The 21,301-nt window shown below is 45.5% G+C and overlaps 1 protein-coding gene across 3 annotated transcripts in view; it reads left to right on the top strand.

Annotated features, from left to right (window-relative positions):
• Positions 1-21,301, top strand: part of LOC146789843 (SEC14-like protein 5) — a 1,062,444-nt gene that overhangs the window by 399,810 nt on the left and 641,333 nt on the right. The window lies entirely within an intron of this gene.

Raw genomic sequence — 21,301 nt, 5'->3', positions numbered from 1 at the left:
CTGATTTGCCCCTTTTTGACAACTTGGGTTGAATCTATTATTGTGCCAATCTTCAAAAAGGGGAACCGTCAGGATCCTGGATGCTATAGGCCCATTTCATTATTGGATTCTCTGACTAGTTGGTTGAATAATTTTAGAACGTTTAAACGTATGGGCAGAGGACAACAAAGTCCTATCTGATATTCAATACAGTTTTCGTGAAAGCCTAGGGACGATTGAACAGAGTTTAAACTTAGCTATTTTTGAGGGGAAGTATACACTGCTGAAGAAGGGTAGGCCGTTTTTAGCTTATGTGGATCTCACTGCAGCCTTCGATTCTGTGATGCATGGCAAGCTCTGGGAGATCCTCGAGGATATGGGGGTGGATACTCAAATTATCCACTTTCTTCGGCATCTATATAGTGATGCTAAGGTGCGAGTCCGATTTAGCCTGAGCGGTTATAGCTCTGCCTCATTCCCAGTAAGGAGGGGGGTTAGGCAAGGTTGTGTCCTAGCCCCCTTACTTTTCAACCTCTATATTAATGGCCTGGGAGAGGCGTTGATTTAGGATAGTCAAGATTTCTCCCAAATAGCTGGACGTCCAATGCCTGCCCTTCTTTACGCGGACGACGCGGTTCTAATGTCACGCACGCAAGTAGGTCTGCAGAGGGTTCTAGATAGTTTTTCTAATTTTATGAGTAATCTTGGTTTCAGGGTGAACACCTCAAAGATCTTTATAATGAGGTGTGGCTGTGGTAGCCGGAGGTGCAGGGATATGTTTGTGGAAGGACAGAAGATAGGGCCCACAAAGAGATTTTCATATCTCGGAATACTCTTTGATCAAAATGATTCATGGGTCCAAACCGTATTAGCAAAAAAACAAGCGTTCTAAAAGACTACACCCGCACTTGTTAATTTTTCGAGAAAACTGGTCAGGAGACCGCCAGTGGAGCTTATTCAGATTTACAAAGCTAAATGTATCTCCACGGCTATGTATGGGGAAGGGGTGTGGGGTTTTGCTTATACGCACCCATTACAAATGGTAGAAAATACCTTCTTAAGATACATTCTGACTCTGTTCCGAGTAGCACATCTTCGTATGTTTGTCATGCTGAGTTGGGCTTACCATACATCTCCGATCAGATGAAAATGGAGCCTATTCTTTTATGGCATAGGATCTGGACAAAAACAGAAACACAGTTAAATCTGGTTATTTTAATGGACAGTTTGGAATTGGAAGGGGTCCTAAAGATCCCCTGGATGAGGTACGATCGAGATTTTATGCGTGACCTAGGTCACATAGAATATTTTACTGACCTGAGTACCATGCAGATTGTCACGAGAAAGGACCTAGAAAAAAAGGGCCCCCTGTTACTGGACAAATTAAGAATCTCGGCAGAGATTATAAAGCCTAGTGCCCAGTATCACCAGTTGATTTTAACTACCTTCAGTATACAACCATACTTAACAATTGTACCTGGTGGCCATAACAGGTTCTTTTTGACTAGATTTAGGTTTGAGATCTTCCATAGACTTGTACGCTTTCCAAAAATGAATGACTGGGGGTGGGCGTGGCTAGCGGCCATTGAATATGGCCGCGACCTAGGGAAGTTCCGGGGTCAGAGGAACTTCCAAGTCCATCCGTACATTTATCCGGCGGCTCCCTTTCCCAAAAAGTGTAGCCAGCAACATCGGAAGCCCCAGGGTATCCACCAATCCCGGTCTGAGATCGGCAGGGAGGACCGGATGACTCGGGCGGAGCGGGCGAGTGCAGGGGCCTACTCCCGGCAAGGTGAGCCGGGGACTAAATTACACACTCAGCCGGCTGCAAAACTGGGGAGGCTCCCCATCTGCACATAGTGATACTGGTAAAATACCTCTCCCCCTGCCGGGACCGGAGCAGCGGGGGCATCGGAGCGGAGGCAGCATCCGGCTGGTGGCCACCCCGTGGTGGTGCTGTGACACCGCCGGAGCTCCGGCGAGGGGGGCTGCCACAGCCATTGGAGTGGCCGTGGCGCGGTGCAGCTCCAGGGGAGCGCCTATAGTCTGCTTAAACCATCATAGCGCGTTTGTAGCGCATTGCAGTGAAGTGACGCCCTATCATCTGAGATGAGACTGCCTCTGTGAAAATAGCAATAATAGCAAAAATAGCAATAATAGCAATAGAGACTGCCTCTGTGAACAGTGCACTGGCCCGGTCTGGTGAACATCAGTGGGGTGAGCGGCCGCAGTGGACCACGTGGACGGTGCTAGTCCTGGGGTACCCCGAATACTATACTGCAGGAGAGCCGGGTGAGAAACCTGACAGGCCGCTTGGGCTGCAATAAGCCCTCTGGCAGGCAGCGGTAACTACGATCCTCCACCTTCAACGTATAAACGCCCTCCCCCCCGTGGTCACCATGAGCGGCAGAAATGCAAAAGGGCCGAACCAGGTGAAGTTAGAAAAATACGACTACACGAAGTCGCAGCCAGATCATGCAGATCCAGATACGGCACCAGTGCCAAGCTCGAAAGCCGCAGACACTCCGGAAGTGACTTTGCAAGACATTATGGCTACCTTGAATAAAGTACACACGTCCCTGGATTCCCGCATTGTGACTCTCTCCACGGAACTCTCCTTAATCCGGGCTGACCTCAACAAAATGTCCACCGAGTGTCCAAGGAGGAAGTCACAACAACCACCCTAATGAATGATACGACCGTACTCAAAGAACAAATGCAACAACTCATAACGGATAACAAGCTGCTGGCTGCTAAACTGGAAGACCAGGAAGGGCGATCGAGGCGAAACAACATCCGCCTTATAGGTGTGCCGGAACTAACAGGTGGCCCAGCCCTTGACCTATTCGTGGAAGATCTCATCATGAACCATCTCCACCCACAGGGTCTCTCCAACTATTTCTCAGTTGAAAGGGTGCATAGGGTCCCCAGAGGCAGACCTAAACATGGGGGCCCCTCCACGCCCCATCCTGGCACGTATCTTTAACTTCCGGGACTGGGACGTAATACTACAGGCCGCACTTACTGCACCCCCTCTACGGCTTGACAACACCACTATTACCATCTTTCCAGACTATACTGCAGCAGTCACAAAGCAGCGCCGCGACTTCCTTGAAGTCAAAAAAGCACTCCGTGAGCATGGGATCAAGTACTCCATGCTGTTCCCCGCAAAACTGCTGGTGGAAGCCGAAGGAATAGCGTAGTTCTTTCTCTCTCCGACGGACACGCAGGAGTGGCTAGAAGGATGGCGCACAGCCTCACGTTCAGAGCGCAGAGGAAGAGGATGCGACCACCAAAATGGCACTGTTGTAAGAGAAGGCCCGGAATAGATGGCCATGAAAGTGGCCAGTCCTCAACAACGAAGTGGAGAAGACGTAACCTGAGAGGATGAGATGCTCGGGGCCTCGACATGCCGTGAAGCTGACACCCAGAGTCATGTCGCCAAACTACCTGCAATTAATCCAGTACGGTTACCTAACTAATGACATATCTGGGGTTCTGAGGAAATTATTATTGACGCAAAACCTACCCGTTGGGGGGAGCTCATGCCTTCCAACCGCCTGCTTTGCACGAACTGTGAGGGAACAGGGACCGCTATTGGTGAAGGGGGAACAGAGGGTTTCCACGGATGGCGGACGTTTGCTCTCACCCCCAAGTTATGGTAACAGGGATGGGTATTAAGCGCTCTGCACTGTTGGGGTGGCGGGTAGTTATAAGTCCGTCAAGCAGGGAGGCAGGGAGGAGGGTGGGGGGGACGGGGTCGTTCTTACACTGTTTAGCGTTTTTGGTTGTTATTTTTATGAGGGCACAGATCTTAACCTGGTTAGCAGGTGTTGGTTGCAGGAAGCACTCCCGATGCACATCCTTGACTACATGCTTTAACTATGACAGGAATGAGGATTCAGGACTCACCACAACCCAACCCACCAACATCCCCTCTATCCTCAGTTGCCCCTCTGTCATTGACTACATGGATTGTCCGCAGGCTAGAGGACAAGATCAAGAGAGGTCTAGTTCTCCAGTATCTAAAACGGTGTGCACCTGCGGTAGCACTCCTACAGGAATGGCACCTAACGGGTTCGACCTGTAAAGCGCTGGACCGGTGGTGTTTTAAAATGATTGTACACTCGGAGTTTGCCTCCGGATCGCGGGGTGTAGGTATCTTAGTGAGAAAGCAGTTCCCACTGATAATTAACCAAACATGGACAGATGACCAGGGCCGCTTCGCTGCTATGTCCTGTCAATGGGAGGGGAGGTCTTTTAATGTGGTGTCGGTATATATTCCTCCAGCGCTCCACGCAGTGGCCCTCCCGACATTCATTAGGTATCTATTCACCCTCCCAGAGGGGGAAATGATTATAGGGGAGGACTTTAATGCTGCAATTAATGGGACTCTTGATCGTCATCCCCCTAAACCTCAGACTACTGGAATATCCCGTATTGAGAGTTTTCTAGAAGCCCTTGGTCTCATGGATGCCTGGAGATGTCACCAACCCACAGCACGCCAGTTTACCTATCAGTCGGGAGTACATAATAGCCTCTCGAGGATAGATTATTTTTTGACGTCAGCGGACAGCTTACAGAATGTGGCGAACGTAGAGATTAGACCTAGGGGAATCTCAGACCACTTCCCAGTGTTACTGACGTACATATGTCATCACAAGGTTAGACGACGTATCTACCCCATCTATCCTAATTACTTGCACAATCCCAAAATCCTCAAGTACCTCCGCACTACAATACACTGCTACTTTATAGAAAATACAACATCGGTCCCCTCATTATTCACCCTTTGGGAGTCTTATAAAACGGTTATTCGAGGGTAAGCCATTGCATCTATAGTGGGTTACAAACGCGACACACAACAAGAGTTACTTAACATAGAGTCGAGATTACACCAGGCTGAAGACCATCATACACAAAACCCGACATCGGAATCATCCCACTCGCTGCATATCCAGCAGCAAGAATATAGGGAACACTTACAAGGAATTACGAAATCCAGGCTGCAGGCTACACAACATAAGATATATGAAATAGGGGATAAAGCGGGTAAACTTTTGGCCTGGCTCAACAAAAAAGAGCGAGCCAGGAGTTGGATAGCACAGATAAAAACTCAAGAGGGAATACTAGTGTCTGACCCTAAAGAAATAGTAAGTGCTCTGGCCGGATATTTCACCCAAGTTTACAAGTCCTCGTCCGCCACTACGGTGGACGAGGCGCAGGATTACCTTAAAAACATCAAAATGCCCAGATTAACACCCGAGGCAACCCACATGCTTGAGGCTGATCTTACAGCGGAAGAGCTGCAGTTAGCAATCGGGTCGCTGTATCTCGAAAGTCTGGCTGTGGGTGAACTCTCGCAAGACCAACGAACAGCCACCATAGTGGCGATTCCCAAACCGGGAAAACCGCCCGAGGAATGCACCTCATATCTACCAATATCGCTGCTCAATGCGGAGGCTAAAATTCTCGCTAAACTCCTGGCGACTAGATTGACCCCACATTTGGCAACCCTAATACACCCGGATCAGTCGGGATTTATACCAGGTCGCAACACGGCTCTTAACCTGAGGCACCTCCAAGGGGTGATGGCCCGTATACCGTATATACAAGAACCGGCGGTCATTCTTTCACTAGACGCCCAAATGGCGTTTGATATGGTGGAGTGGCCCTTTCTCTTTGCAGTTCTTAAGCACCTAGGCTTTGGCCCTAAATTCTGCACGTGGGTGCGCCTGTTGTACTCAAAACCCTTAGCACATGTTACGGTGAATGGACACATGTCGGAGGACTTCTCGCTGGGACACGGTACCCGTCAGTGCTGTCCCCTGTCCCCATTGTTGTTCGCCCTGGTGCTTGAACCATTGGCAGTGCTGATTAGATGGGAGCCGACCATCCGGGGACTCAATGGGGCGGCGGGATGGGAGGACCGTATCTCCTTATATGCGGATGACATCTTGTTATACCTGGCCTCCCCCAGACATTCCATCTTAGTGTTACTAAATGTTTGTGAGATTTATGGTCGAGTATATGGCTATACTATTAATTGGTCCAAATCAGTCCTATTCGTACTTGTTGGTCCACCACCGCGGCTCCCTAAAGATTGCGTCCTCTTGGTCACAGAGGAGTACTTCAAATACTTGGGTATCTATTAGGGGTGGGCGGAATTTGCAAAATTAACTTTCGCAAATTACCGCGCAAATGTTTAAAATTATCGCAAACAAGCGGAAATATCGCGAAGACGCGGAAGTTTTTTTCCGGCATGTTCGCGAGATTTTCTGCATGGTTGTGGGTCGCCAACTTACCCATGTGGTTGCTTGCGGGCGCCGCCATCTTGTTTTGAGTTGTCTCGCGGTGCATGATCGCGAGAAGAAAGACGTGATCGCGCGACGCATGACGTCACTGCGGGCGCGAACTGTCGGAAGACAGCGCAAATGGCTAAAAACAATACAACATCTCATGGAGAACGCGACCGGATCAAGAAAACTTGTCGGCGAACGCAGGGATTCAGGTAAGGCGATCGCGCGCGCGCGAGAATGTATTAATTTACAGCGCGAGCAAGAAACAAATTATCGCCAAGCTGCGGAAACTGGAAATTTTTACATTTTCGCGCTCTCCGCGGAACGCGAAAATGTCAAATTATCGCAATTTCCGCGAACGGAACGAAATTTTCGCCCAGGCCTAGTATCTATGTGACGCCGCGACCCGATGAATTCCTCACAAAAAATCTTATACCCCCCTTAGACCGTCTAAAACAAGATATAGCACACTGGCACACTTTACCTTTGACGCTGCTTGGAAAAGCAGAGCTTTTTAAAATGATGGCGCTCCTGCGGTTTCTTTTTGCCCTAGAAAATACTCTGTTCCCGTTACCGCCGCGCTATTTTAAAACTATACCGTCAGCGGTCTCTAATTTACTGTGGGGAAGTAAACCGGCACGGATTACGATGGAAAAACTGGTTAAAGGCTGGTACGATGGGGGTATAACACTTCCAAACATATAATGATTCTACTGGGCAGCTCAGTTAAAAATAATTAATCAATGGATCCACGCCCCACAAGCAGACCCAGCGTTCCGAGCGGACAGATATGGGCTGGGTGATGGAGGCGTCATGGCGGCCCTGTACAATCGAAAGCGAACTCACCCCCTAATTGGACCAACGGCGCATACAGTTATTATATAGTACTCTGCACAAAAAAACTGGGGTGGCAGGACGTTCTTACACAACTCACTCCACTTTGGGAAACGCAGCAGTTGGGGCGACTTAGAAATAGTAAGGGATTCAGCAGTTGGGACGCAATAGGCATCTCCACAGTGGGCGACCTATGGGTTAAGGGCGGGGTGATCCCGTTCGAACGACTGCAGGAACAATACGAACTGGCACCCACTGAACAATTTCGGTACCTACAGATTAAGCATGCACTACAGGCGGCTATACCACCAGACACCACGCTACCGGAGGCCTCTCCCTGGAGGATAGGCTGCTGACTGACTATATGCCACAGAGGGCCACCTCATTTACATACTGTAAATTAATTAATAACCTGCCTGACCCTACACAGATATTGAAAGACAAATGGTCCTCGGACCTCGGAGATCTCAACGAGATGGACTGGCGGATGGCGCTCTCGTCACCGCGGGAAGTTGCGATACCCTCGAGGTTAAGGTTAATACAATTAAAGATACTACAGCGTACATACTATACTAGATTAACCCTGCTCAAAATAGGAACGGCTACTCATCCATATTGCTTGCGGGAGTGTGGGGAGAAGGGTACGTATTTTCATACTATATGGCAGTGCCCGAAAATCATGCCGTACTGGGTAGCAGTGATGAGAACTATATCGCAGACAGAGGGGGTATCAATGGTACCAGAACCTAAAAGATGTTTATTGAATATATGGGAACACAATGACTTGAATCATCAGGCGCAGGACTGGGCGACCTTGGGAATAATGTTTGCTAAGCGTAATATCACATGACTGTGGGGCTCCAGTCACTTACCAACGCTCCGTGACTGGTGTAATGATATGGATGGAGCTATGGTGGCAGAAAAAGCTGCGTACATCAACCGAGGTTGTCCCAAGAAATGGGGAAAAGTATGGGGAGCCTGGAATAAATACAGAGGCTATATCTGTGAGCCACCTGAACTACCAAGGGAAGAGGTTTTGGAATGAAGTGGGGGGAGGTGATACGAGACTTTCTGGGTTTATAATTATGTCTCATCATGTAATGTCGGTGGTGATGGTATGTGCAATATTTAAGGAGGCTGGGACAACCAACTGTATTTTACGGTTATCTTTTGTGATGTTATTATGCCCTAAATTTAATAAAAACATTTTTTTTAAAAATTGAATGACTGGGCCCGAGAAATGCAACTGTGTCCTTGTGATAAGCACTCAGATCAATCCACTATACATGTTGTCCTATTCTGTAGATTTTTTTGTGAATTAAGGAAAGTTTGGATTGTTCTAATTTTAAAATCTCTGGGGATTAGACAATGTTGCCTCGCATTTATTGTATTACAGCTTTTGGATAATGTACATAGAGTGTGGAGGATAGGAATGTTTCTAAAGAAAGTATATAGTCACAGGAAATGCATTGTAATCTAAGTACCTAGGTCATAAAGATGCAATGGCTTATCATTATTAACTCTGAATTTTATAATGACTTATATATAACACGTTTTTATCTTGTGTATCAAACTGTTTGCTTTTATGTGCTTTTATGATTGTCTGAAATAGCAATCGAATAAAGCTGTTTTTGATTTGATTTTGATTTGACTAATTTCAATGTGGATACCCAGTACATCTGGTACAGGGAATACCACCTATTCTAGTCTGGACTCATTGCAGGTTTCTGTTTGTCAAGGCACAAAAGTACGTTTGTGGTGCACTGCTGCAAGAATATACGCAGGCCGCACTTTAAACAAGAAAAATACCCTAAAGTCAAAACCAATGTTACGTTGATGTTTTTACAGATACAGCACTAGAAGACCTTAAAGTTGTGTCCATTTTCATTTGTGTGTGTCAGTTATTTATCAGTGAGCATGTCATATCCTGACAAAATAACTTGTTTATGCCTCAGGGAGAGAGGGACCACAATGTAACTCATGCCTTCATTTTGCTACCTACTGTTCTGGTTCACAGAAGACGGTCGCAGCAATAAACTATTTTGTTCAGGACAGAAGATGAAACAGAACAACACTGCTTCTCTCTTACCAAGGGTGTAGTCAACTTCTGCCATTAGATAACTTCACTCAGTGTCACTCTAAGTGACGACGTTTTGCCCTTCCACATGTGCACACCCACTTAATGTTTGCTACTGGGAGTAATCGTGCCTCTAATTAGGCCTATATAGATGTTCACCATATCTGTCAGGACAAAGCGCATCAACATTTAGGAGTATAGGGCGACCAAGTGTCAGCTGTTTACACAGACCGTCTGTTATCCATTATTATTACTATAATGCAAGGCATTTGTCACACCTGTAAAAAAGAAATTGAATGCTCCGTTTTGGCAGTCAATTGTCCCTGTCTGAACTTCAATTACATAACAATTGTCTGGAATTGCTAGCAGGCTCCTTTGCTATCAAGAAGTTATCCCCTCACAAAGCACAATATTGTATTATCTTGTGGATGGAGAATATCTCCGCTGTAAGGCACATCAACTAGTTTGGGGGAACAATATCTTGCACCCTAGTGGGGATTGCAAAGGATTTTTGGCATTCTTGTTGTCAGTACAGGATCTCAGTGATTGCAGAATACATCCCAGGCAAATTGAATGTAGTTGCAGGTTGAAACCTTGATTCCTGAGGGACTCCAGTGATTCAAAGCTTCATTGAGAAGTCTTTTACTGCCTCAATCTAATATGGGGCCCTTGTATGACAGATCTGTTTGTTTCCCAGCTGAACGCATAGATTCTGGTTTTCTTCAGTTGGAGACCAGATTCTCTGGCAGCAAGTATGGATGCTTGCCTTCAGAACTGGCAGGGAAAGCTGCACTACTACTTTTATCCCTTTATCATAATCCTGAAAGTCATATCTCAGATGAGACAACAGAGGGCAGAACTGGTTCTGGTGACGACCGTATGCAATCTAATCCTTGGTTTCCTTTGTTACTGGAAATTGCGATTCTCCTATTACCATGACTAGAGAATCTAGATTTCATTAAAGACACGGAGGCTAACATTATGCATATTACTTTTAATGCGTCACCAAGCAGCCGCATACATCATAAAGAAGAAAGGTTCCAGAACAGAACAACAAGAAGACATACAAAAGCCATGAGGACATAACAATCAGCCTCTTTTAAAATGTGGTATAGAGAAGGATAAGTCCAATAAACTTTAGAGTCCAGGTAGATTCTTTAGGTCGTCATGAAGATATGGAAGAAACGATGAAAGAACTCATCCAAAAATGAAGATCGTGAAGTTTAGGATAGGTTATCTGAAAAGAAAAGTAAAGTTATAAGAAGAACAAGAATGGTACAAATATTCAAAGAGAAGACAAGTAAGCGTTTATACTGAACAACAAAATTATTTTATGCAGTTAGACATTGAATAGAATACCAATATAAAAGTGTCACAATGAAATAGCGATATAAGAACTGTAAGCCATAAATCAACCACCCAGGGAAAGGGTGGGAGGGATAATGTTAGCCTCCGTGTCTTTAATGAAATCTAGATTCTCTAGTCATGGTAATAGGAGAATCGCAATTTCATTACAAGACCGGAGGCTACCATTATGCATGTTGGTAGCCATGTAGTACAACATCAGACATATGAGAGATTGGTTTACAGTAATGCTTTGCAAAGGTAGTAGAATTAGACCAATCAGCATCTTTAAGAATATCATTCAACTTACCACCTGAGTAGAAGGATTTACTGGCCATAGCGCCTCTGTTGGAGTGAGGTTTAAATATATTTAGATCAATACCTGCTAGTTTAATAACGATTTTAACCCATCTAGCGATAGAAGCAGAGCTAATACCTAGGTGAGGTTTAACGAAGGAGATGAGTAACAGATTTACACCAGAAGGACGGAGACAACTCATTCTATTGTCGTATTCTTTCATACAGTTTACAACACAAAGTTTTGGGCAAAGGTCAAATTGTGGGTACAAGATAGAGTCAGACATAGTTTTTGTTCTTCTATACAAATCGAAATTGACTCCAAACAAGTCATAGGATCTATATGAAATATCAAGAGCTTTAACATCAGAAACTCTACGGCAGGAAACTAAGCAGAGTAGAGTGGCTAATTTGATGGAGAGATTCTTTCTATTCAAAAGGTTATTATCAGTCCAACTACAAAAGAGGTCAAGAATGACATTGACATCCCATAGAGATTGGTATCTAGATTTAGGAGGTCTTCTAAGTCTGATACTTTTGAGGACTCTACAAATAATGTTGTTTTTGCCTATTGTTTTACCATTAATGAGAGCATGGCCTGCGGAGATTGCTGATCTATAGCAATTGATCGATCTATAACTAAGTCCCCTTTCAAATTGATCGACAAGGAAATTAACTATGTGAACGATAGGAGCCTCCACAGGATCCAGGTTCCTTTCCAGGCACCAACGTAACCAAACCTTCCAGATGTTGTTATACCGGTAGTGTGTACCGGGGGCCCAAGACACGCTGAAGAGAGTTGAAGCTGTTGATGAAAGTCCTGTGAGATGGTAGGATCTCCTGACACTCTCCAGGCAAGAAGGTTCAAATTCCCTGATAGGACTAGAGGGTGAATGTGACCGTCCACGTCTGAGAGTAGATCTGCGAGGGGGGGAAGGTCATAAGAAAGTTCCAGAGTAGTGGGAAACCATGCTTGGGATGGCCAGAAGGGAGTTACTAGGACAATTGAAGCTCGTTGAAGTCTGACTTTCTGGAGGACTCTCTGTATCATGGCGAAAGGGGGAAAGGCATAGGCGTTGATCCCTTTCCAGCATTGGAGAAATGCGTTCACTGCTAGAGCACCCGGGTCGAGCATCCAGCTGTAGTAATTCATCAGTTGGAATGTTAGTCTGCTCGCAAAGAGATCTATTTGGAAAGAACCCCAGAAATTGTTGAGAGAATTGAAAACAGAGGTGTTGAGCTTCCAGCCGCTGTGATCTAAGGGGAACCTTGAGTTCCAATCTGCATATAGATTTGTCTTTCATGGGAGATATTCTGCTCTTAGGGAGATCTTGTGTTCTAGACAGAACATCCAAAGTTTCTTTGCTAGATTCGAGAGATCTGCAGATTTCGTACCTCCCAGACGGTTTATGTAGGCAACAGCAGACATGTTGTCCATCTTTAGGATAACAGATCTCCCTTGAAGGAATTTTTTGAAACTCATTAAAGCGTAAAGACCGGTAGTGAGCTCTAGAAAGTTTATATGTAGAGAAGATTTTTCTTGAGACCACACTCCTCCTGTGTTCTGATCCAGGAAACATGCACCCCAGCCATGAAGGCTGGCATCTGATTCTAAGATAAAATCTGGGGCTTAGCCAAAGATTGCTCGGCCATTCCAAGCGTCTAAGTTCTCTAACCACGGGAATTTGTCCGCTTTGAGGGCCTTGCGGGCATTTCCATTAATTGGTCCAAATCGGTCATTTTTCCCCTTACGGACGGTACTAGTGAGGTGCACTCTGACTACCCTCTGCGTTGGGAAGCTGAAGTGGTTAAATACTTGGGGATCTGGCTTAGCCGCGACCTTCAGGAAATATGGAGCCTCAACTTTGGCAGGGCAATGATGTGGTTGAGTGAGAAAGTGAAATCCTGGTCCTCCCTGCCCCTGTCGCTCGTTGGGCGGATTGCACTGACAAAAATGGTAGTATTACCTACATTTCTTTATTTATTCGCTAATATACCTATTCCGCTGACTTCGCATTTTTTTGCTACTTTGCGGTCCCATTTGGTGGCGCTGGTATGGTCGGGCGGACAGGCCAGGGTGGCGTGGGATACGCTGGTGCTGCCACTGGGACAAGGAGGCCTGGGTGCTCCTGACATGAAGCTGTATGCCCTCTGTGCGCAGGCTCAGTTTGTACATTTTTGGGCCCACCCTACCCCCTATCAACCCCACGTTGCGGTGGAACGAGACGCGGTCGCGCCTCTACCGCTGAGCGTGGCGGTTTGTGCCAAGGCACGGCGCCCAAGAACAGACGTGGACACGGCTGGGATGCTGCAGTGGGTGTGGGAGGAGTTGCGCAAGAGGGCCGGAGTGCTGCTGTTGTATGCACCGTCGCTTCCTTTGCTGCACAATCCGATACTGCCCGGTGTAGCTGATGGGCTAGCCGGCCGACTCGCTGTCAAGCTGCGCCCCTGCACTTTTGCGGACTTGTTTCCTGAGGCCCGGTTCGTGCCTCCTCCGGCGCCGGAGGATGGCGGTGCGGGCCCTTTTCCGAGTTGTTTCTGTACCACAGACTGAAAGCGGCGTGCCGGGCGCTCTCTGGAGATTTCCCTGACGCTCCTCCGGTCTTTACGGCCCTGGAGGCTGTGGTGGGCTCCCCGTCTCCCCGGAAATTGGTAACCCGTATTTATCGCAACATGCAGCGCACGGACCTGGTGGGGTCGCTTAAGTCTATGCAGGGTTGGAATGGTGAGCTCCAGTCTGAGATAACTGAAGAACAATGGGAGTTTTGTTGTAGGCAGCTCACAGAGCTTTCGCCGAACTACAGGCTGCGTCTCATACATTTTAAATATCTTCATCGCGTGTATAGAACCCCCCTCAGCCTAAAAAGGATGGGGTTGCGGGAAACTGACGACTGCTGGCGATGTGGATCCGCCTTGGCCTCCTTTTTGCACATAGCATGGTCGTGCCCGAAGCTGGTGGGGTACTGGACTCAGGTTTTTTTCCTAATCAATCAGATTGTGGGTCGCTCCGATGTTCCTTCCCCCCTGCTCGGGCTCTTGGGTTATGTTCAAGACACTCCACCACAGGCGCGCAAGCTGCACGCGTTGCTTCTGCTGTTTGCCAAGAGGCGGGTGGCGGTCCACTGGGGGAGAAGTGGGATACCCACAGTGAAGGGTTGGCTGGCTGACGTCACGTATGGACATACGCAGCTACTTACGTTTGGGGAGTTGTTGCCGGTCGCGTCCCGGCCCCGAGACATCTGGGAACCGTTTGTGAGCTGGGCCCGAGCTCATCAGGAGGGGGCAGTGGAAGGAGATGTTGTGCGTGAATGACTGCGGGGTGCTGGGGAGAGAGCGCCTTGGAGCCCGGGTGTCGCATGGCATGCTGACGGAGCGTGCCGGGCTGGGACGCCCCGCCACGCGTCCTATGTTTTTCTTTTCTTTGTCCGAGATGCCCTGCATGATGTGATGGGGTGGTGGGACCCCCGGGCCATTGAATTTAACTCCCGGGTCCAATAATGACTTAAGATGTTGACATGTTGACCATTGAATTATGTCTCCTTTATACACAACCTGACAGCTCCCTGTATTACGTTGTCATGCTAATGTGGACTACTGTGTTTGTTGGCTGTATTAGCCGTTTTGCAAAATGTTCAATAAAAACAAATAAAATAAAAAAAGTTCTCTAACCACCAGTTCAGTTTCAACTTGGCATCTTGGTTTAGAGAAATCTGATCTCCGTACCACAGACCTGATCTCAGAGCCTTCGCTTTTATTCTTTGTAGAGCTCGATAGTTTAGAGGGCCTGGAAAGATGGCTTGGATAGAAGAGGAAAGGAGACCGAGAAGTCTGGCTAGTTCTCTCAAGGATAAATCCTCTTGTTTGAGAACGTGTCTTATCACTTTCCTTATTTTTGAAAAAAAAATTGAAGGAAGGAGGAGGAGACAATTTGTGGTGTCCACAGTGAAACCCAGAAATTCCAAAGTTTTTGATGGGGATAGAATTGACTTTTCTTTGTTTATGATAAAACCCAGAGTTTCTAGGAGGTTTATTACGGAGTTCAGCTCCTGAATGATTTGAGAATGATCCTGAGACAGGATCAGGATATCGTCCAGGTATATGATAAGGCGAATACCCTTTTCCCGTAGGCATGAGGCAACTGTCTTCATCACCTTGGTGAAACACCAAGGGGCTGAGGAGAGACCGAAAGGAAGAGCTTGGAACTGAAAAAGATGATTTTTCCAAATAAATTGGAGAAAGGGTTGATGAGATTTGGCCATGGGAATTGTAAAATAAGCATCTTTTAGATCTAATTTGACTAGCCAATCTCCCTGAAGTAGCAAGTCTCTCAAAAGATGGATTCCCTCCATCTTGAAGTGTCTGTAAACAAGGAGTTTGTTGAGTTCCCTTAAGTTTATAACGGGTCTCCAACCTTTGTCTTTTTTCTCTACTAGGAATAATGTGCTCACAAATCTTAGCATGTGCATAGGGACTTCGACGATTGCTCCTTTCAGAAGCATAGAGGAAATCTCTTCTTCTATAATTTTTTCTTGATCTAAGGTCAGGGGAATGTTTTTTGGTAGTGAAAATTGAGTCGGAATGTCTATGAAGTCTATCATAAATCCATTCACGGTATTCAGGACCCAGGGGTCTTGAGTAATTAGTTTCCAGTTGTGAGCAAAGAGTTTCAGTCTGCCTCCTACTTTTGGAGAGGGGGAGGGGGGGGGGAGAATAATAGTACTCACTTTGGGGGTTGATGTCACTGGATGCTCCTCTTCCTCTGAAATTTCTTGAGCGAAATCCTCTCCCTCTTGGGGGGTAGAATTGAGGTATGTTTGAGGGTTGGTAGCCTCTTCCGCCGTAACCTCTGGATCTGGAATATGGCCTGCGGTTGAAGCGGCCGGAAGATTGGCCCCTTCTTCCGGCCCTGACAAAAAGGTTATAGTTGTTGAAGACTCTTTTCATATTTTGATTCGCTTTGTCTAGTGTGGTAAAGGTAGAGACGTATTTACCTAAGGTCTTGATCATGTCTTCACCAAAGAGTAAACCTTTAGGATTGATAGAGGGTTCTTTATCCGCTAGGTCGGTCAGTTTGGGACTAATTTTTGTGAGGACAACTCTTCTCTCTGAATTGATGCTGGCATTGGCGTTGCCCAAAAAGACTAATGCCCTTTGGCTCCACCCTCGGATTACATCAGTATTCAATGTGGAACCATTGAGGTGGCTATCTTCTGCAGCATCGATGATTTTAGCCAGAGGTTCAAGGATGTCTAGGAGGCGATCTTGGCAGATTTTAAGAGATCTTTCCATGCCTTTCCCGGGATCTCGCCCGAGTTAAAAAAGGTATTTGATTAGCTCTGGGTCGAGGTTTGTGGTTTGGCAGACCTTGTCCTCAATAAAGGGTCTGGAGCACTCGGATCTTAACCGATTGCGTGTGTCTCTTTCCAGAGGGTTTCTTAACCATTTAGCGATAAATTTGCAAACATGCTCTTGTGGAACCCAATCATTGCTTCTTGGGTGCTTAATATTAAGGGGAGAAAACATCTCTCCGGCTAGAGGGTCTAGGATGGTGTCCTTGGAAGAGGAAGGCAGATCATCATCAAAGGGTAGAGAATTAAAATCCTGATCGTCCTCATCTAGGTCGAGGATATATTCATCAGGAAGTTCAGAGGCATCATCATCATTAAAGTCATCATCATCATCTTGATCAAAATGTGTATCAATTAAATGAGCACTTCGATAGATTGTGCCGCTACGGACACCCATATATTTTGTGCTGCAAGGGACACCTTTAAAAGTCGTGCCGCTATGTACACCTGAAGTATTTGAGGTGCGAAGACCTCCCATGAAATTTGAGGTGCTGTGACCTCCCATAGTGCTCTTGGGGATAAAATCAATATTTTTAATTTTTTTAGATCTTTTTCCCCGTATTTCAATGAGATCGTCATCAGGAAGTGTATGTTGAGTTTCGTTAGTGTCATTCTCCTCAGGGGGAAGTGATCTTTTTGAAGAAATAACTTTAGATAAATTTGACAACATACAGGATCTCATCTCATCATGAATCATATTTTTGATTGCCTCGTTCTCCATATTAGGGATGGGAGCGCTAGCCTCATCTAAGTCTATATCAGACATGGAGATTTAGGGGAAGATGAATAAAGATAAATATATAATTATTTAATCCCCTGTATTCAAATGTAAATATTATTATAACTTATATATATTTCATTTTTTTCTTTCAGACCTATCAAGTCATTCGCATCCTCTGTTCTTGGTGGGCCATCTGGTCCTGATAGCTTGAAGGGTTTCGGGAGATGCTGGCAAATGCCGGGTCTTTCAGAACAGGCTTCTTTATACCTTAAGCAATCATGGGCACCTGGTACCCACAAATGCTAGGCTTTGGCATGGAGGGGATGGGTTTGTTGGTGCGAAGAGTCAAGTGTGGAACCCCTGGTTGCAGACTTACTGCTGGTAGTTAACTTCCTCTCTACATTAGCGGATCAAGGTTTGGCCTACAGATCGACTCATAATTTTCAGTCAGCTATTTTTGCGGGTCACCATCCTTTAAAGGTAGACTGGTAGGTGGGCATCCTTTGGTGTACAAGTTGTTGAGGGGTATTAGATTGATTCAACTCCCTAAACTTAAATATTCTGAGTTATGGGATGTTTATGTACTTCCGTTTCTTAGCGATGAGGATCTCTCTATAATGCAGTTGTCTGGAAAGCTCACTGTTCTTCTGTGTCTTATATCATGTAGACGGGTTTCAGATGTGCGTACACTGGATTTAACAGGTAGAGTATTTTCTCCTATTGGTGCTATTTCATATATCTAACAGTACTAAAGCACATTCTCGATGTGTGAGCTATCTAGCATTTCCAGACAATCAAACAATTTGTGTGGTACGGTGTCTTAAAGCCTATGAAGAATGCACTAGGGATTTTCGTCAAAAACCTGGGGGTCAATTGCTTATCTCCTAACAGAAACCTTTCCAACCAGTGAAGTCAGCCACCCTGGCCAGATGGGTCAAGTGGGTGTTGTTCGGGCTGATATTAATACTTCCTCTTTTGAAGCGCATTCAATAAGGGGAACTATTACTTCTAAATCTTTTGTGGTGTGATCCGGTTTAGAGGTTTATCATGGCAGCAGCTGATTTGCCCTCAGATTCTATTTTTTTTTTATCATAAACCAATTGTTAATGTTGCTTTTGTCAGCTTTGAACAAGCATAATCCGAAGCCTCCGGTTCTGAAATAGAATATAAGTTTTTCTACCTGTCACTTCAAAGAATTTTCAATTCTATTAGGGACGCAAAGGTGAGGATTATCCCACCCTGATGTATCTTAATGAATATTTCAGTGATTTTAACTGTGATTACATTAATATGTCAAGTAAGATATTGCATGAGATACGGCTCACCTTTCTTGTATTTATGGAGTAATTTGGTAGTTATTACGTGGTGTTTTCTTGTCTTCACTGATGAAAACCGGATAGACAAAACCCAAAGAAGGGACCCTCCACCACTTAATACATACTAAATACAGGCTTAGGACTGGGGGGAAAAGGGAACACAAAAGATACTGCAAAAAGAGGTCCTATGAGCTTAAATTACTTTTCACATATGAAGTAAATCTAAATATGAAAAGATCTAAACGCACTCTATATAATTATTTCTCAAAATTCTCAATTTCTTTATTTTTTGTATACTTTTTTTCAACAACTTTCCGATTAATTTCTGTTCACAATCCTTTACATTGTTTTTTGTACATTATTTCAAGTGTAACTTTACATCTATTGTTAAATCTATACATTCAATTACCTATTTTAAAAACACACTTTACGCTCAAAATCATCAAAACACCCCTATAGAGCCTCCATTTACACACACTCATCAGACAACGCATTCATACCTCATCCAACACACTCACCCTACAACAGTCCAAAAAAGGAGGAACATTCCCCATACACCAGCAGACTTAGATCTCTTTTCTTCTTCTGGTGTAGTGGCCCCGGACTGGAAACCCCAACCGCAAACAGGATTGAACTTTGGGATATCGTATGCAGAGCTGGTTGACTTTCTAATGTTTCAGATTCGATAGGTGATCAGAAGGATTGGCAACGTCTTTTCATTCTAGATGGGTCTTCGGTCAAGAGAGATACCAAGTTTTCCAGACAGTTATGATTGAAAGTTCTAGTTGATATATGTTGGAATCACGCAAAGAAAGAGGAAGGAATATGGAGCCAGCATGTTATATAGACTGTATCAAGATATATGGACAGGCATATAGATACTCATTCTCAGCGCTGTGTATCTTGTTGTTTGTGTCTCAGAGTATTGGGTGACCTGAGAACACGTACACATCAGATTTCAGCGTCTGCTCGTGTGAGCGCACATTCACTTCCCTGATCATAATTGTACTCAAAGCCGGTTCCAGTGCAGTGTCTTAGCTCTGTTATGTTATGTTATATGAATTTATATAGTGCAACATATACCCTCTGGTGTCTTGGAGCTGATAGCTAGGCATAGTATGGGAGGGTGGTAGAAGAAACAGATTACAAGTTGAAAATCCAGGTTTTAAGAAGCTCTGGACATGAGATAGACTCCAAAGGCTAGTAATTCCTCCAGGTTCAACCCTAGATCGTTCTCAATATTTTGCACAATTTGACTCATGAATGCAAGCATGAATTTGAGCTTGAGCAAAGGCCCACACTGTAAAGACACGTGCAAATATTTTGTTGAATGAGCAGGCAGACATGTGTCACCCAAAGCTGTGTCTCCCAGCCGATCTTGTTCATGAAAATAGTCTGACTTCGGGAACTAAGCAAAGTGCTTGAATTTAGGCCTCGGCTAAATTTCCGTTCCGCTCGCGGCAATTGCGATAATTTGACATTTTCGCGTTCCGCGGAGAGTGCGAAAATGTCAACATTTCCGCATTCCGCAGCTTAGCGATAATTTGTTTCTTGCTCGCGCTGTAAAATAATACATTCTCGCGCGCGCGATCGCCTTACCTGAATCCCCGCGTTCGCCGACAAGTTTTCCCGATCCGGTCGTGTTCTCCACGAGATGTTGGATTGTTGGTAGCCATTTGCGCTGTCTCGCGACAGTTCGCGCCCGCAGTAACGTCATGCGTCGCGCGATCACGTCTTTCTTCTCGCGATCATGGACAGCGAGAAGAGTGAAAACAAGATGGCCGCGCCCGCGAGCAACCGCATGGGTAAGTTGGCGAGCCGCGACCACGCAGAAAATACCGCGAACGGGCGGGAAAAAAACTTCTGCATCTTCGCGATATTTCCGCGTGTTTGCGGAGATTTGTAACATTTTCGCGATAATTTGCGAAAGTCGCTTTCGCAAACACCTATCATATGCACTTAAATAAGATTTGATTCCACTCCATTCAGTGCCCATAGGTCCCCAGATTCTCATCTCCTCGAATCAACCCATGAAAAGGTTGGCACACGAGGAAGAAAATCTGGAGCCCATTGCCACCCTTATTTTTGCCTGTATCACTTATCTTTGAATAAAAAAACATTATTATCCAAAATAAGCTCGATCATATTCATCAGCATCTCTGTGTGATCCCATGCGCTAGCTGATCTGGTGTTAAGAATCCTCCTAATCGCACGTAACCCAATTTCTCTCTTTATACTGGTGTAAAGAGCTGTGACATCTAAGGTGACTAAAATCATGTTCTCTTCCCAATTCAAATCCGTAAGTATCCCTAACATGTGCTTAGTGTCACGGATATAGGATGGTAAATTGCTGACCATTGGTTTCAAGAACATATCCACATATTTCGAAATTCTTTTGGTAGGCCCATCATTCCCTGAAATGACTGGTCTACCGGGCGGAAAGGGGAGGTCCTTGTGAATCTTTGGTAACGTGTATATACAAGGGTACCTAGGACGGTCAACTCATAAGTAAGTAAACTCATCTTCATCCAGTAAACCCAGCCCATGCCATTGTTTCAAATGTCTATTTATATGATCTGTAAGTTTCCAAATTGGTTTAGCAGAGAGAGGCTCATAACACTCCTGATCATTTATGTTGTGTTTAGCAATGCTTGCCTAGTAGTATTGTTAGAACCCCCATGCGCTGCTGTGGTGTGCGCTTGTGCATGGGGGATTCCACGTTAGACAGTTGGTGGCTCTCGCTCATTGTGAGTGCAGCGGTGGCTCGTTGTACCCACAATAAACCTATAATTGCATTTACTTACTGTGTCCTGTCATCTATACCTGCGGGGACACAACATTGTTTTGGAGACGACTGGGTGAGCCACCGCAGCGTTCCACGGCACATCTCTGCTTGCGGTGATCAATCGACCGCTTTGTGCGCGTAAGGGAAGCGTAAAATTTGGTGGATCAGAATATATACGGACTTCATATGTGCAAATTGGAAATTTTAACGGACCTCCCGTGTACTCATGGTGCCTAACAGACCAAGGAGGTGAGCCAGCAACGGAGGTGAGTCAGCAGGGAAAGGAGATTTGCGCATGATA

This window comes from Triturus cristatus, chromosome 10 (genome assembly GCF_964204655.1).
Source record: "Triturus cristatus chromosome 10, aTriCri1.1, whole genome shotgun sequence".
Lineage (NCBI taxonomy): Eukaryota > Metazoa > Chordata > Amphibia > Caudata > Salamandridae > Triturus > Triturus cristatus.
This window is presented reverse-complemented; position numbering and strand designations above follow the sequence as displayed.